The sequence below is a fragment of the Meleagris gallopavo genome, chromosome 14 (assembly GCF_905368555.1).
Source record: "Meleagris gallopavo chromosome 14, MGAL_WU_HG_1.1, whole genome shotgun sequence".
Taxonomy (NCBI): domain Eukaryota; kingdom Metazoa; phylum Chordata; class Aves; order Galliformes; family Phasianidae; genus Meleagris; species Meleagris gallopavo.
In genome coordinates this window covers 18,029,231-18,044,605 of record NC_139417.1, presented here as the reverse complement: position 1 = coordinate 18,044,605, position 15,375 = coordinate 18,029,231, and the positions used below count along the sequence as shown (strand labels likewise).

At 44.1% G+C, this 15,375-nt stretch overlaps 2 long non-coding RNA genes across 2 annotated transcripts; both read left to right on the top strand.

The window, feature by feature from the left end:
- Positions 1-313: 313 nt before the first annotated feature.
- On the top strand, positions 314-4,623 carry LOC146543442 (uncharacterized). The gene is made up of 3 exons (XR_014886378.1): positions 314-492; positions 3,464-3,633; positions 4,509-4,623. It is a non-coding gene; the product is annotated as an uncharacterized LOC146543442 (long non-coding RNA).
- A 1,362-nt stretch (positions 4,624-5,985) lies between these two features.
- On the top strand, positions 5,986-9,826 carry LOC146543441 (uncharacterized). The gene is made up of 3 exons (XR_014886383.1): positions 5,986-6,110; positions 6,814-6,934; positions 9,682-9,826. It is a non-coding gene; the product is annotated as an uncharacterized LOC146543441 (long non-coding RNA).
- The last annotated feature ends 5,549 nt before the right edge of the window (positions 9,827-15,375 follow it).

Below are 15,375 nucleotides of genomic sequence, written 5' to 3'. Positions count from 1 at the left end.
GGGCAGGGTGAGGGTTCTGCTGGGGCAGCCCAACAGAACGTGGCTGTCAGCTCCCAAAGCTCTCTAGGGAGCTGAAGGGACCCTGGTTGTGTGTCTCCAGACTTTAGAACTGTCTGGGTTTGAACCCAAACCAGCCGAGGTGAGGCAGTCACAAATCCTGTAATAAAACTGGTGAAGACAGAGTCTGATGATGTCAAAGTTATCTGACCTTCTGCAGATATCCTCATCTCTTCTGGTAGAAAACTGTCTGAAAAGCACTGCCCTGCAAAGAATTAGTGCTTTACTGGGTGCGCTCTTGTTTTAAATCTGGGCACAGCTTCACCTCTTTTTTCTGTCTCAGTGGAAGAAATAACAGCTGTGCTGCTGTGCTGGAGACGTTTCCAGGCTGAACCCCTCTGTGCCCCTCCTGACATCAGCATTCTGCTTGTTGTCCCCACTGGCTGTCATGAACTGCCCTGATGTTTTCTTGCTGCGAATCCACGCCTTCATGAGGTGAGCGGTCTGCTGGGTCTGAAATACATTCTTCCTGGGTTGCAGAGGTTCAGGCCACCGCTGTTGAACTTCGCCCAAGAAGCAGTGCACGGGCTCATGCTCTGCACTGATAGTATTGATTTCTCTGGCTGCATTGTGTTAGTGACTGTGGCCTTGCAAAGAAGGAAATTACTCCTGAGGTCTCAGGCAGTACAAAAGCTGCCATGTCACTTAACGGAAGCGGTGCCAGAGTTTTTATAGAGTGTAGTTCACCTCTTTTAAAATCCTGCTGAAGGATGCTTGAGCTAGCAAGACTGGGCTCTCTCCATTGAAGAAAGCCACGCACATTAGCTTTATTGTCAAGACGTGGTACAGAGCATTTATTACTTTTGGCTCATGTACAATGTCAGGTTATTCTGTGCGTTTACACAAGTCTGTCTATTTGTAGTTGAAAGTGAATTATTTCCTCATTAGTGGTTCAGAAAGGTCTGCCGGCTCCTGCCGTGCGAGGCAGCTTGGGTTCCTCCATGTGATGGAATGTGCTTGTCAGAGGCTCACAGAGTCCTCAAGGTGGTCCAGAGGACGTGGGATTATGAAAATCAGCAACTACCATAAGAAGAATGTTCAGCTTTTTCCCTTTTTTATTGCCCTTTCTGGTACCACCTCCATCTCATTCTGTAGCCCTCGAGCCAGCCCCAAAGCAGCGAGCTCATCCCGCGCTGCATCCTGCTTCTTGTCCCCTGCGGTGCTGGGCAGCTCTGGCAAATTGCACAGCTTATTTTCTGAGCACATTTAGCAGGATCTTCAGCAAGCTTTTGGAAAGGTGCATGAATTTTCCTCTGACCCATATTTGTTTGTTTCGCAGAACTGTGCACAGTTGTATTATTTTGTCCTACTTTTTCTTTTTTCTTTTTTTTTAAAGAAAGAACATACTCACAAGGCTTCAAGAAGGAATATCCCTGAAGCCGGTGCTGTGCAGCAGGTTTAGCATATTTTCCTTTCCTGGCTCAAGCACTCACAGGGCACTTGTTCTCCTGAAGAATAATTTCTTAGTATTGCCAGCCTCCACAGTTTCACACAGAAATGAGACCAGAAATGCTGTGCCTGGACACGGGCAGGTTTTTTGTGAGTTTTTCTTGGTCAAGATACCTAGACATATGGAGCAGCCTAAGCCATCAGCATCTCAGTGTTAGATGACATTTACATGCTAAATTCTATCAAATCCTTCAGCAGATCTGGTCAAATCAAACTCCAAGTCCTCAAAGCTTCATCCTTTCCCCAAAATAATGATACCATAGCACAACCCGTGAGGCCATGTTGTTCTTTGTCCATAATAATGAGCAGTTCTTGGAGACGCCAGGTTAGGAAGTGCTATCCAGGTTAGTTGTGGCCGTCTCTTGGCTGAAGGAGAAAAGCATTTTACTGTGGCTGAGTTATGAAATGGCTAAACAAAATGGAAGCATTGATGTTCATTATCAGTTTGAGCCTTTGCTGCCATGGAACAGTGCTACCGGGAGCTGTTGTAATCTCATTACTTTAAAATTTACTTTCAGAGTGAAGTGCTTAATTTATCCCTGCTTTTCCCTTTCCTAAATTGGTATAATATCAAAGTTTCACCTGTGGTTCTGTAGAACAGCTCTTCCCTTTTGGGTTTTCTTAGCATGCTTGTGCAATTTGTTATCGCTTCCCACAATTTTTTTATTTATTTTTAAACTATGTATTTTATTTCCTAAGATAATAACTGCTTATATTCTCGATGGAACAGTATGGGCAGTGATTATAATCCAAAAATGTTTCAGATTTCAGGAAATGTCTGTCAGAATCTGTGTTTGCTAAACATCCATCTAGAAGTGACTGTGCAGTCGTGGCACAGATGTGTGCGTGCGGCCTTTATGTGCTCGGGATGCAGTCAGGCAGCTGAGACCAGCTTAACTGCCAATCTGGGAGATGCTGCATTTTGAGCGACGCGTTCTCATAATCCTTGAGTTTAAATGGTTCTTCTGATTTGATTCTTTACTGCCTCCCCTGTTTTGCATCAAATCAAATCGGGTGTGAAATGACAGGAAATCAAAGCAGCAGGCTCACCTCCCCTCCCACCGCACATTCGCGTTGATGTGAGCAATGGCAACAAGCGTGGCAAAGAGTAACTAGCCCTTAATTGCCCCTGATTAGTCATATGCAGTGAACCAGTATTAGTGGTTATCCCAACGGGGTGAATGGTCCAGTTGTTACCCAAGGGGGCTGGCGTGGCTACAGTAGTGGAGAGTGTCCCATTCCATCCCATCCCATGGGATGCCCAGACCCACTTCTCCTGCCTTCAGTTGGAACAGTGATTTCCATGAGGGTGGTGGCACAGATCTCGATGGTTGCCTTGTCGTCTGCCATGGAGGTTGTAATGATGTATTTACTCAAGCACCTGAAATAAATGAATTACATGAAGCCTCTGCAAATGGTCATAAATACGATAGTCTGTGTGAGCTGAGGTAATTGCCTGTGTTATATATGTGTTTATCTTCACCGCATTGCATACACAATGTGCTTTATGTCAAAAAGATGATAAGAAGCAGCCCTAATACTTGTGAACCACATAAACCTTTTTAGTTTATGGCTGAGACTCCAAGTTATCTTATACAGTTACCTGCAGTAGGCTTAATGTAAATTAGCATACTTATAAAATGTCAAGGAGCATTAATTGACAATTTCTGAGGCCTTCCTTGCTAAATACCAGCTCAGTGCCGAAACCTGTCTCTGCACATTTAATATATGGAAAATAATGCTTATTCATCAATGGCTTATGTAACGTGGAATTAATTTCATGGCAGCCAGAGAAAGATGGTACAGAGAGTCCTTTATCAAAGGAAGTGCTGAAAATAAAGCTTCGTGCCCCACCAGGGAACTTCTGAGATGGGATTCAGCACTTCAGAAAACCAGGCCACGTCATTCTATGTGTAAATAGTGGCTTACTAACCTAATTCTGAGCCCTCTTTGGCAGAGCACTGGCCTATGCTAAGAACCTGTAACATCAGCTGCACCTCCTGGACTTGGAATGAGCACAGCAGATGTGTGTAAAAACAAGAACGGTGCGGGAATGGCAGAAGGAGATGCCACCCCAAAGCTCATCTGCAAAGTGGGGATAACACTGAACGCTTCCAGTTCAAAAAGGTGAAGCAAGCTAAGATTTATTTACGTGACTAACTAGAAAAATGCTGGTGGATTCCTTTTTCTGGCATCTCCTACAGCCTGAGCAGCACCACAGCTAGTGGTGGGCATGGTAACGCGCCAAAGCTGGGACACTGATTATTATTCATTGGTTATTATAGGGTTGGTTTGCACAGACCCCAGCTTCTCCCTTGTTAAGGAAGACTGCAAGGTGAATTTTTAAAGCATTTGTAGATTTTCCTCTAATATATTGTTTCTTTTCCATCTATATGATATTTTCTTTATCTAATGCACTGCAGTTAAGCTTATGTCCATAAAATTAGACACATAATGTCATTCTCATATTACAGAAGTTGGAAAAGACCTTTAATCATCTAATCCAACTGCAATGTACAGGTATGCAGACACAAACTGAAAAATTGCCTGTAACTTGCTGAAAATAAGTCACACAGGTGCTTTGTAGGAGATCAGGCTGTATCAGCCCAGCAGCCTGCAGCTCTCCATGCTCTGGTGATCCAGGCTGGTATGGGGCAGGGAGGAGTTCCCAGACACAATGCTCAGAGATCCATCCTGGCAGCACCAGCAGAGGCCTCTCAGTGCATTTGGGGCCACAGAGCTGCGTGGCAATGGGTTTCTATGGTTCATCAGAGGGCAAGCTGGGGTTTGGGAGGAGCTGCCCTGCTCGCCTGGGGTGGGTATGACTTTGAGGTAGCACCCACCCTGATGTGCCAGTGGTGGTACAAAAGCAGCACGCACAGGAATGCAGCCTCTCTCCACCTGCCTGAAACCTTCCCCCGTATCTCCTGTGCTGCACCAAAACGGGGCTCAGTTTTATGGACAGCACCAGTAATCATTTTGTCTTCTCTTGCTTGACACAGAAAAAAAACGTTTTAACCCATCTGCCAAGCAACTGCTTCAAATTATATTTTGTGATAAAAGCAAATGAAGCGTAGTTGAGAAGAGACAAGAGAAACTTGCCCTGAGAACAGAACGGTAAGAAACGCGTTGTGACAACGGTGCAATGAATATTGTTACTCTGCAGTGCACCAAACGTCCCCGCTGCCCCAGAGCTGTGACTGCTCTGCGGGGAGGGCAGCTGGCTGCTGTGGTGGTGAAGATGTCTTCCTCTTGTGTGAGATGCTCCTCTAAGCCTTACACATGGTACTGGAAGATTCAGGCCAATCAGCTGCCAGGAATTAGGTAAAACGGGCACTGAGATGCTCCTGGAGATGCTGCTTAAAGAACAAAGGTCAGACAGAGATGCTTGCTGCAGGTATGCAGGCTGCCAAACCTGCAGCCTGTCCCAGGTGGGTCACTTAACCATGAAATTACCCATGAAAGGTGAATCCGTTGTTTACCATGCTAATTAGTAACCCAAGAATGTTTATTTAAAGGCTATTAGAGAGCACTGAGGAATGTGTGTCTGAATGGAAGAAAATTGAAGTTGTGGTGTTTTGTTTTGTTTTTTAGATTAGTTAGTATAAAATTATTCCTAATATTTAAGATAATTTCTGAGATGTGCATTGAATTAACAAGGGACTTGAAGTTTTAATATAACTCAGTGTGAAAATAGCCTTCAGAATTTATTTTATTCAGAGATTTTTGCATCAAAGGTCTCATAGCTATTAATTTTCAAACCTCCAGGTTTTAATGGCAAAGTAAGAAATAATAGCTCTAAAGTTCTCTTGAAATACTTCATACAGTTCTGCTCTTTAAAGAACTAAATGGCTTTCAAATGCCATCCACTGCTTCAAAGAACAGTATTCTTTACAATATTTCTATACAATATTTCTATTCAGTTTTCTACACTGTGCACAGCTGACTCATTTTTGTAGCACAGAAACATCAGAAGATGGGCGATATGGAGGTATTGCCATACTCCAACAAAATGCTGGACTCAGACTCTGCCAGATACATGACAGAGTAGAAGTTTAAATGCAATGCTAAGTTAATTTCATGTCACAGAAAGTTACTTTTCCAAGTAGACTTCCATATTCCATATTCTATGGCTAACCAATATAATTATTCAAGCTACTCATTGCCTTGTATGCCAGACCTCGGGAGGAGGAGCAGTGCAGCAGATCAGTGGGCATGTGGAGTTGTAAGAAAATGAGAAGGATCCTTCATCAGTAAAGACCACGAGGGAGTGACTGAGTTTAAGCTGGTTACGTCTGTTGAGCAGAAAAGTTATCAATGAATGTAGGATAATGTAAGCAAGTAAGGAGCGCAAACTTGGTGCATCCCAAAGGGGTTCCATAATGGTTACTGGGGAGAGAGAAGTTCCTTCTTGGATGCTACAAAAGAGATAAGAAGAGAAAAACACCCTTCTTTGCTCCTTACCATCCCAGTACTCCAGCTCACTGTTTAACTCCCCAGCTCAGGACTGTGGATGAGAGGCATGGCAGCACCTTGTGAAGGAGCAGCACGAGGACAAGCATCGCTCTGCGCTGCAGGGAGGGACCTGCCTCCATCTCCCGTGGGTGAGTCGGCTGAAACAGCATCTCCCAACTCCCACTCTTACTGCAGAGTCTAAAAAACTAAAAAATAACGGGATGAATCTCCTGCGTGGTGCAGGAAGCCAACATGGGTAAGCCAGATTTCAGTTATGTGTGTGCCAAACAGCATTCAGGCACTGCCCGAGGAGGCAGAGAGCAGCGCTGAACTGCAGCTGGAACCACAGCTCAAACCCCTTACAGGAGTGCTGCTAATTGTAGATTCGGGCATGCCAAGGATTAATTGCCAGCAGGTGTCAAAGATAAGAAATTTCTCTCTGATCTGGGCAGGGGGTAACTTTGTGTATTTTCTTCTTTTGTTCTGTTCTTACCGTTGTTCATTAGAACATAAAATGAGCCCTTTATGTGAAGAAATTGGATAAATAATTTTGCTGTCGCTAGAAAAGAAAAAAAATAATTTGTCAGTGCAAGACTTCAAAGGGCAAAAATTGTTAATTAGGAAATTGCTATTTGAAAAAATACAATTGTGGAGGCCAGGCAGTTCTTACAACCTAGCCTTCAATTTTACAACCTGACTGCATTAATGGGTTGTACACAATATGCCCCAGCAATTTACTCGGGCTCCTCACCTACCTTCACTGTAGGAAAATGTGTGAATTTAGACAATAAGTAGAGCTGGTGATTGTCAAGACCCTCCCACTCATCATCAGTTCCTTGTCCACATGCTCAGGGGTTGACCTGGTGGCTGCCTTGCTCTCTCCATCACTGAGCACGGATCCCAGCCTGGAAGCTGCACTCATGTCAGCTGGATGGAGCAGGAGCTCCAGCTGCTCTTCGTTGTGCCTGCAAAGGTAAGCTGGACCCAATGTAGGTGCTAACTAATTGTTTTAATTAGGGAACTATTCCTTGTGGACAGCAAATGGAGAGCAAAAAGAGCAAATGGAGAAAAACATCATTTAAAAAGCGATTCTCCCCAACTCCTGTATATCTAAATTAGCTTTTCAATGTTGTCTTTGTAGAGAATGCAAGGAGAATGGTTTCTATAAGTGTTTGATATGGGCAGAGCACTTACTCCCCTTGGAATGTGAGCGAGCTTGCTGGGGCACACTAGGAGCTCCCATGAAGAGAATTACTGCTGTGAAGTAGCACCGTGTATATTCATGCCTTAGTTTGCTCCCTGTCCAGGTGGATAAATCCTGGTAGAGCTACTAATTAACTAGTCCTAGGCACAAAGAAACTAATTGAGTCAGGCTGGTACTGGTTTGCACAATCAAACTCAACATCACAACAGGAAGAGCCAAGATAGAGACGAAAAGCTCAAAATTCAGCGACTCTTGCAGATTCTTAGGGCATGTACAACATACATCATTTCAATCAATATATGAGAAAGAAAAGCCCTGGCACCGCTGTAATAATGGCAAAGCATATGGTGCAGTCAGAAAAAATTAACTGCACGGTAAGTGTCAAAGTTGGCAGATTGGAGTGTTCCAGTAGCTTCCTTACACGAGTCTGCAGTGCAATAGATGTTGTCACTAGGGGTGGTTTTCTGATATAAAAAAAGTGTTGCTGGATACTTGGAGTAATAAAATAATACGGCCCCAGGAATTCAGCCATCATCTTGAACAGCAGCTGAGGCACCATCATTAACTTCTATACAGCATTTAAGTTGGTGAAAATGGAAAATGAATCTTTTGGGTTTACTGAAACAAAACCTGAAAAACATTGCCTGTAGCCTTGCATGCCTTTGCAAGCATAAGGCTGCCAGCCCACACACCCCATAAAAAAGCCAACATTTTGTTTTAAATTAGCGCCCAACTTCTTGCCAAAGGAAACAGAAGAAGCAAGCCAGCCATCTGAGTTTCTCTGTCTCTGATCTCTCAGTAAGCCACTTCAGCTGAGCACCAAAAGCAAATGTCTGTAAGGAAGGACGTTTATTCAGTGCAGAAGAAACATGCTTACTATGTGCATCTGCTGAACAGTAAGTCTTGACCAACCGCCCAACAAATGAGATCCCTGTGCTTTTTGCATCCCTTCTGCTACAGAAGGTCTGTACGTCTTCGAGCATTGTTTCTATTTTCTAAATCTATCAAGTGCTGTGCCTTGTGGCATTCTCCAGTTTCCCTTTTCTCCATAGCTGTCACCATGAGCACTTGTGTTAAGTTGCTAGCAACAAGTCCACGGTGTCCTGAGGTGTCAGGGAGTGGTCTTCATTGTTTTACATATACTAAAGCAGTTTCTTAATGGCATTACAAAAATCTTTTCATTTTAATTTCAGCTTTAAAGCGATTGAGGATGAATTTCAGCTCAAGGCAACATTTTTCTTTACTTGTTCATTTGTTCTCGAAAAGAATGATACTTAGAGGAGTCACCAACCCCTTTGAGTGTGCTGAGCAAGATCTTTATCTCCTGAACCAGCAAAAACTTGCCTTTGGTCTTTGCTAAGTCTCTATATCCATTTTGGACCATGTCAGTACGTATCAATAATGTGAAGTAATAGCAAATGTGGCTGACTGAAGCGTAGAGAAAACTACAACGGGCATTTCTCATTTTGACAGTTGTCCTTGACATGATGTTCATCAGTCTTCTCCAAGCCTGAGTAATTCCTCTAGTAGAAATCATGTAGAGCCTGCTTTCCCGAGCAGCAGAAGATCTAGGCTTCCATCTGCACAGGCTTATTTTCCTTCCTTTCAGTAAAAGGAATATGCACTCAAGCAGAATTTGCAGTGGCAGGAAATCAGGCAGCCAGACCACATGAAGGCGACTGGGGGAACTATAAAGGTGCGAGCAATGGATAGAATAGTAATGAGGGAATTAGATAAAGGACAGGGAATATGTAGTGCCTTGAAGAGGAAAAGATAAGGAAAACAAAATGTCCAGCGAATGTCCCGGCAACAGTTTCCCAGCAACAATAAATTCTGCTTGTGATAGGACAGGCTGAGAAAAAGCTGGGGCTCGATGGCTTTCCAATCCCTGCCAAAACCACGCGGCCAGTGGTACCACTGCATAATGTTCAGTACAATGGGTAAAACTCTCATAGGTATGCATGACTTCGATGCGGCAGCTACTGCCAAGAAAATTATACGGAGGGAGAGAAGTTGACAGACAGTGCTGATGATCTGTGCTACAGCTCTTTGAAGAGGTATCCTTCTGCTGCAACAATTAATGTGACTTCCAGTTTGGCTGGAAACGCTGACAAAGAAGCCACACCATGAGATGGGTGGTTTGAGGGGTAGGTTTTCTGCACAGAAGTGGTGTTGGCCTCCTGCTTGTCTGTTACCAAGAAACAGGAATGGGATGCCTTGTTGCCACGTGGATCGGTTTGTCAACATAATGGGGCCTTACAGATTAAAATAAATGGGAATTTCCTGTGGATGAGCATCTGTGGGGCAATAAAGAGTATCAAACAGAAGAAGGCTCGCATGTTTTTTGGAGTGAAGGAGAAATGAGATTATTGCAGGTACAGTTAGGTGTTCTGCTGGTGTAAGGTGAGGATGTGGTCCCAGACTAGGTGAGCTACCCTGAGAAATGCTCCAGCAGGTTATGCAGCTTCCACAGCAGCCTTGAGGGGAGACTAAAATGCCATCTCTCTGTCTTGCAGCATATTTGAATGGAACTTACCAGATTTGGTAACCAAACCCCAGAGGCGAGGAAGGACTCAGTAAGCAGACCCACATGGGCAGTGCTGGAGGATTATGTGCAGGTAAAGCACGATGCGTAATGAAAAGATTGTAATTTAAAGCAGCAGAATTATGTTTTCCTTTGTTCTTATAACAATTTCAATTCCAAGTATGCAGATATTTTTTTTTCTTCTTCAAATCTGTAATCAGCAGTTGCCAGAAATGAGAAATGGATTGGTTTTTCAGCTCTGCTGTGCTCCAGGTCAGCTTGATAACATAGGAAATGGCAGACTAATGACAGTTTAACACCAATTAACAGACCACTTTATAATAGATTAGCATTCTGAGTCTGTTGAATTGATAATTACAATAATTAACTCTGAGCTTGCATGCGCTTCTGAACAGAAATTTGGTACCTTTGTTTATGCTGAAGAAGCAAATGCACAGAGCAGACATGGATCGTGTCAAGTACTACAATCACTCATGATCATAAGTTTATTAAATCTGGGCTTGCTCTTGAAATGCACTTTGCAGGTGACACCCTCCCAGGTGGAAGTGACCATAGAAATGACTATTTCAGTTTTAGCTAAGCACAGCTGTGAGCAGAACCTGAGTGAGATTTAACACGTTCCTGTAGTTCAAATAAGCTGCAAAAGGCATTTGTTCTGCAGGAGAGTTCTTCTCATTATTGCTTTCGGATCCCTGCTTTCAAACTGATTTTCTACATTTTCAGGTCATATCTTCAATGTTTGGTACTCATAGCTGAAGTGAGATTTTTTAAATATGTGCTTTCCTTTTAGGAAACAAATGGCGAGAAGTGTTTTGCAAGAGGCAGCTCCATTCTGACGCTTATGGGGAACATCTGAATAAGCCACAATTGCAGCTTGGTCATGCCCCCTGAGTTCCTTGGGAGAACTCCCTTTGCTCTTGCATCCCTGAAATCCAAGTGCTGCTGCCACAGTGATTTTTTTGTAGATGGTTTATGGGCAGCTGCTGGCAGCCAGATGTGACTGAGGTTATGTTTTCCCCCTGGTTAGGATGCAGAGCACAGAGAGGTCAGTAGGACAGCAACTTGCTGGCTCTTGTGATAGGTAACCAGGTCTCTGGCCATGTTGTGTTGATGAGTTTGTGGTCACAAGATCTCCTTTGTAATTGTTGGGTTACTATTGACTTTGTACATCTCATTTAACTTCACCAACCTTTTTTCTTAAATACTGTGAAATCTCACGTGCATGGCCTCAAGTTGTGCCCGGGGGAGGTCGGGTTGGATATTAGGAGCTGTTTGTTCTCTGAAAGAGCTGTCAGGCATTGGCATGAGCTGCGCAGGGAGTGATGGGGTCACTGAGGGTATTCCAGAACTGTAGGGATGTGGCACTGAGGGCCATGGGCAGTGGGCATGGCAGGAGTGGGGTGGGCTTGGGGCCCTAGAGGTCTTTCCCAACCTTAATGAATCTATGATTCTGAGGGGAGCTTTATTTATGGTCATTTCTTAAATCTGTGGGTAGGGCTAACACAGCAGGGGGACTTTGCCAGCACAGCCCACTTTTCAGCCCCGCACAGATTATCCAAATAAAGCACTTGATGCAGGCAGCACCAATCCTAGAGAGCAGCATCCCAAATCCTGCTTGCCCTGCCGGTGCCATCCAGTATAGTGAAGGAGCTACAGTCTGCCTGGCCTGGTAGTGGGAAAACAGAGACTTAAGAGCAATCTGGATTTTTATACTACCAGTGTATTGTTTGGATGGTATGGATGGATTGTTTTTGTCATGCTGCGCTGTACAGGGATAATTGGATGTGTGCAGGGCATGGTGACAAGCTGGGTGACAGTGGGTTTGTCAAGGAGCTAAACAAGGAGCCGGAAGGCATGGGCTGCTGCTAAAAGCTGTCAGCATCTCCCTTTACCCCAGCAGAGCTCACGTCCCCCGTTCTTGACATTTCAGACAATTGCACACGCAGTGCACATTGCTGTTCTCATCTTGTTTGAAAACAATCTACCGGAACAATAATGAGGCAAAATGATAAACATAAGTGGCATTAATGATACTGCAGTTGTAAATAGCAAAAGCCTTGACTTTTCCCAGTAATGGCTCACTGGGGTTTGAGCATTAGGGGGGACGATGCCGTGAGCTGTGCTGGCTGCAGAAATTGGTGCAGAGGAGTGCAGGTGGGCCTGACAAAGGGATTTGCCCATGGAATAAAGTCCACTGCTGTGCTGTGCTGTGTCTGGTGGTGGGGAGAAGCCCCCATTGCAGGGCCTTGTGTTTCCAAATCACAAAGAACCTACAGGTGGGAGTTTTTAAATCTACAAACCCCTCTGGAAAAATGACTTGTTTGACCATCTTGGCAGAAGAAGGTTGGACTGGTGAGAAAGGTTATGTGCTAATGGACTGGAGTAAAAGAGCAGTGACATGGATATAAGGTGTCCTTAAAGAGTCCATGTCACAGGGCTGAAAGCAGTGCTGGGCTAAATCAGCTAGGAAAGGAGATGTTAGCAGAAAAGTGGGAGTAATTAGAAAAGTTGACAAGGGGTCCAAAATTCCTCAATCAAGAAGGGTTGCTGATGCTGTAGGAAACCTCTGCCTTGTTCAGAAAATTGTAGATTTGTTTTCCTTCAATATTAGAACTGTTGTTTTGGCATTACTAAAGAGCTACATTATTTTTTTTCCCTCTTCCTGCATATTACAGGGGCACTCGCTTTCATCGCTCTTCAACATAAGGCAAACACTGCTCATCCACTTAAAATATAAATAAGTGCTTCAGTGCACCCTGTGGGTGTGGAACAGATGTTTGAGAGCACAGCTGTGTGGCACTCCCATTTTTAGTCCCTCTCAGCTTTTTATTCCAATCTCTCTCCACAGTTGCATTAAAAACATCCCTGTCCCCAACGCGTCCCCCAGCCCTCCTTTGCCTACCTGGGCCAGGTCCCCTGGTCAGGAGAAGTAGAGGCAGCAGAGCTCAGCTCTCACAAATGATCACATACGTGTGCCGTAGAGCAAATATTGCAATGGTTCAGCGTTTGCTTCCTGGTGAGTGCAAAAAGGAGGATGGCTTTCAGGCCTCTCGGAGGGTCCTTCCTGTGATAGAGAGCCTGCAGGCAGGGCTGTGTTTTCAACAAATGTCTTCATCATACTTAACATTCAGTAGAGTAAAAGGAGAATAATGAGCACTGCAGCTATCCCAGGTTAGTAATTACCACCGTCATTATTAATTTTCCAGAGCAATCCCATCAAATGAGTCATTATTATCTCAATTCCTTAGCCAGGACTGATTGATTCTTTCTCCCTGTTGTGCCTAATTTCATCTAATGTCTGAGAATAATATAGAACCATGGAGTCAGTGTAATTCTAGCACAGAATAACTCTAAATAACCAAATCCATCGCCTACAGCATTTTTAGATCTGATGCTTTATACTTCTTAATTGAAATAAATACCCTCGTTCAAAAAAACCTCACGTTACATTAAAGTTGGTTATAATTACACTAGAGGAAGAAAAATGATATCAGAAGTGATTCATTTTAGAGTATGTTCCATAAACATATCTGTCACTGTCCTTCATCCAGACCTTCCCAATCAATGCCTTGTCTCCATGCAATGCTGTGCTGAGTTGAGGTGAGCCCATCCAGCAGTGTCAGGCCCATGTGGGGCAGGAACCTTGGATGCTCCAATGCAGCTCAGTTTTCAGCTCCTGCCACGTCCCTCTCGCCATCACAGTCACCAGAATTCAGATTGATGATGAGGATTTACATCAGCCTGGATCCAGTCTGGGTGTTCAAGTGTGACATCTGTGTTGGCTCCTACCAGTGTGTTGCAGCAGCAGTGTGGAATAATCTGGAGTGGGTGTTGATGATCTTCCTCATTTCACAGTATTCATCTTAACGTGCCACAGTGAGTAGAAATGGAAAAACTGTTTTTTGGGAGAGAATATCTTGTCAGCATCTGGTCGTGTGGGTATATCTTGGATGAGATGCCGAATGTTTGCTACAAGAAATGATGGCATATACAAGAAGGACACTGAGGTGCATGTTCAGAGAAGGGCAATGGAGCTGTGCAGGGTCTGGAGCGCAGCTGTGGAGGGAGGTGGGGTGCTTCAGTCTGGAGGAACTCATAGGAGAACTCATTGCTCTCTAAAACTGCCTGAAGCAGGTGGTTGAGGGGGGTTGGCCTCTGTTCCTGGGTGACACCAATAGGATGAGAGCAGATGGCCTCAGGTTGCACTGGGGGGCTCATGTTGGATATTGGAAGCATCTATTCTCCAAAAGTGATTTCAGCATCTTGGCTGTGGCACATTTGTGTATTTCTGTGGGTCACTTCTTGAGGCAGTTTTGTATTAGTCCCTTACTGCTGAATTAATAAATGCACATTTTCATAGTGTGTGAAAGCAGATTTTCATTGTGCACTTTGAACTTTTCTTAGCCATGTATTTAAATCCAGCAGGAGTGTGTGCTGCAGGATGCGCTTCTGCACCGTCTGCTCAGAAATATTTATGCTGTAAATTCCTGCTTTTTTTCTGACATTTCTCCCTTCCATAAGGATGCAGCCAGCAAGAAGCAGCTCAAGTGATAGATTGACATACTAATTTTTCTTCATTATGGTAAATAAGAGCATCCTGTTTATGGTGCTTATCACTCGAGACGTATACCAAGTTTGGGAGGCTGAAGGTAAGGCAAAGCAAAACTGGAGTGAATCCCAGGGTCCTTCTGGGTACATGGAGTGCTCTGTGCAGTCATCTGGAGGTGAGCATGAGTTGGGGAGGCTGTTCTGGCCCAGAATGGGAACTGAATTCTGCCTCAGTCCAAATGTGTGAACAGTGCATCTGAAGTCAGAGAAGAGAAGGTCTGCTGAGAGGAGATGTTTGTAGGAACAGCAGGGCAAGGGTTTTGGAGCAAAGTGGTCATTAAAAAAAAGAGAAAAAATTAAAAAGGAGATGATATTCCCAGAAAATCTGAATGTAAGTTAAAGTAAATTCAACTAATATGTAAGAATATAACCAAGCTTGGAGATGATCTCCATGTTTTCATAATGAATGCTGCTTTATGACTGCTGCCATATGCTACCTCTGGTCCTGTTTAATATAAATCATAACAAGCGTATATCCTAAAATGCATTATTGTCTTTTTATGGCCACACAGGGCTGCCGTTCCTTCCAGTTGCGATTAATTTTTTCAATGGCTCCCCGTAGAACCTGAAATATAATTAAAACTGATGAATACTCCGCAGTGACAGTGAAGGGATGAGCGCCGCGTCCCTTTGCGCTTCCCTGATCTGATCAAACCCAGACGTGGAGCGTTGGCACGGCCGTGTTGTGCTGTGCTCCCAACCACCTCCTGAGAGCAAACGGTGGCTCTGGGGAAGGTCGTGATTGAGAGCTCCCTTTGTTTCACAGGGGTGGGGCTGAGGGGATAGAATTGAAATCAGTTGAAGTAGCAATGCTTATTTCTTAGCGCAGCCTTTGTAACAAATTAACCCGACGTAGACAAGATTTCAAGATGGAGGGATCTATTGATTTATTTGTTTTACCGTTCTCACCACACCTGGCTTTGAGATTATATATATTCCACATAGTAAGACTTGCTGGACTACTTCAGGGAAACCTTGCTGGCCAGGGCTGCCCCATGCCTGGCTGTCTTAAGCATGATATCGACCCTTTCTCTTCTGTGCCTTATTTTGATTTATT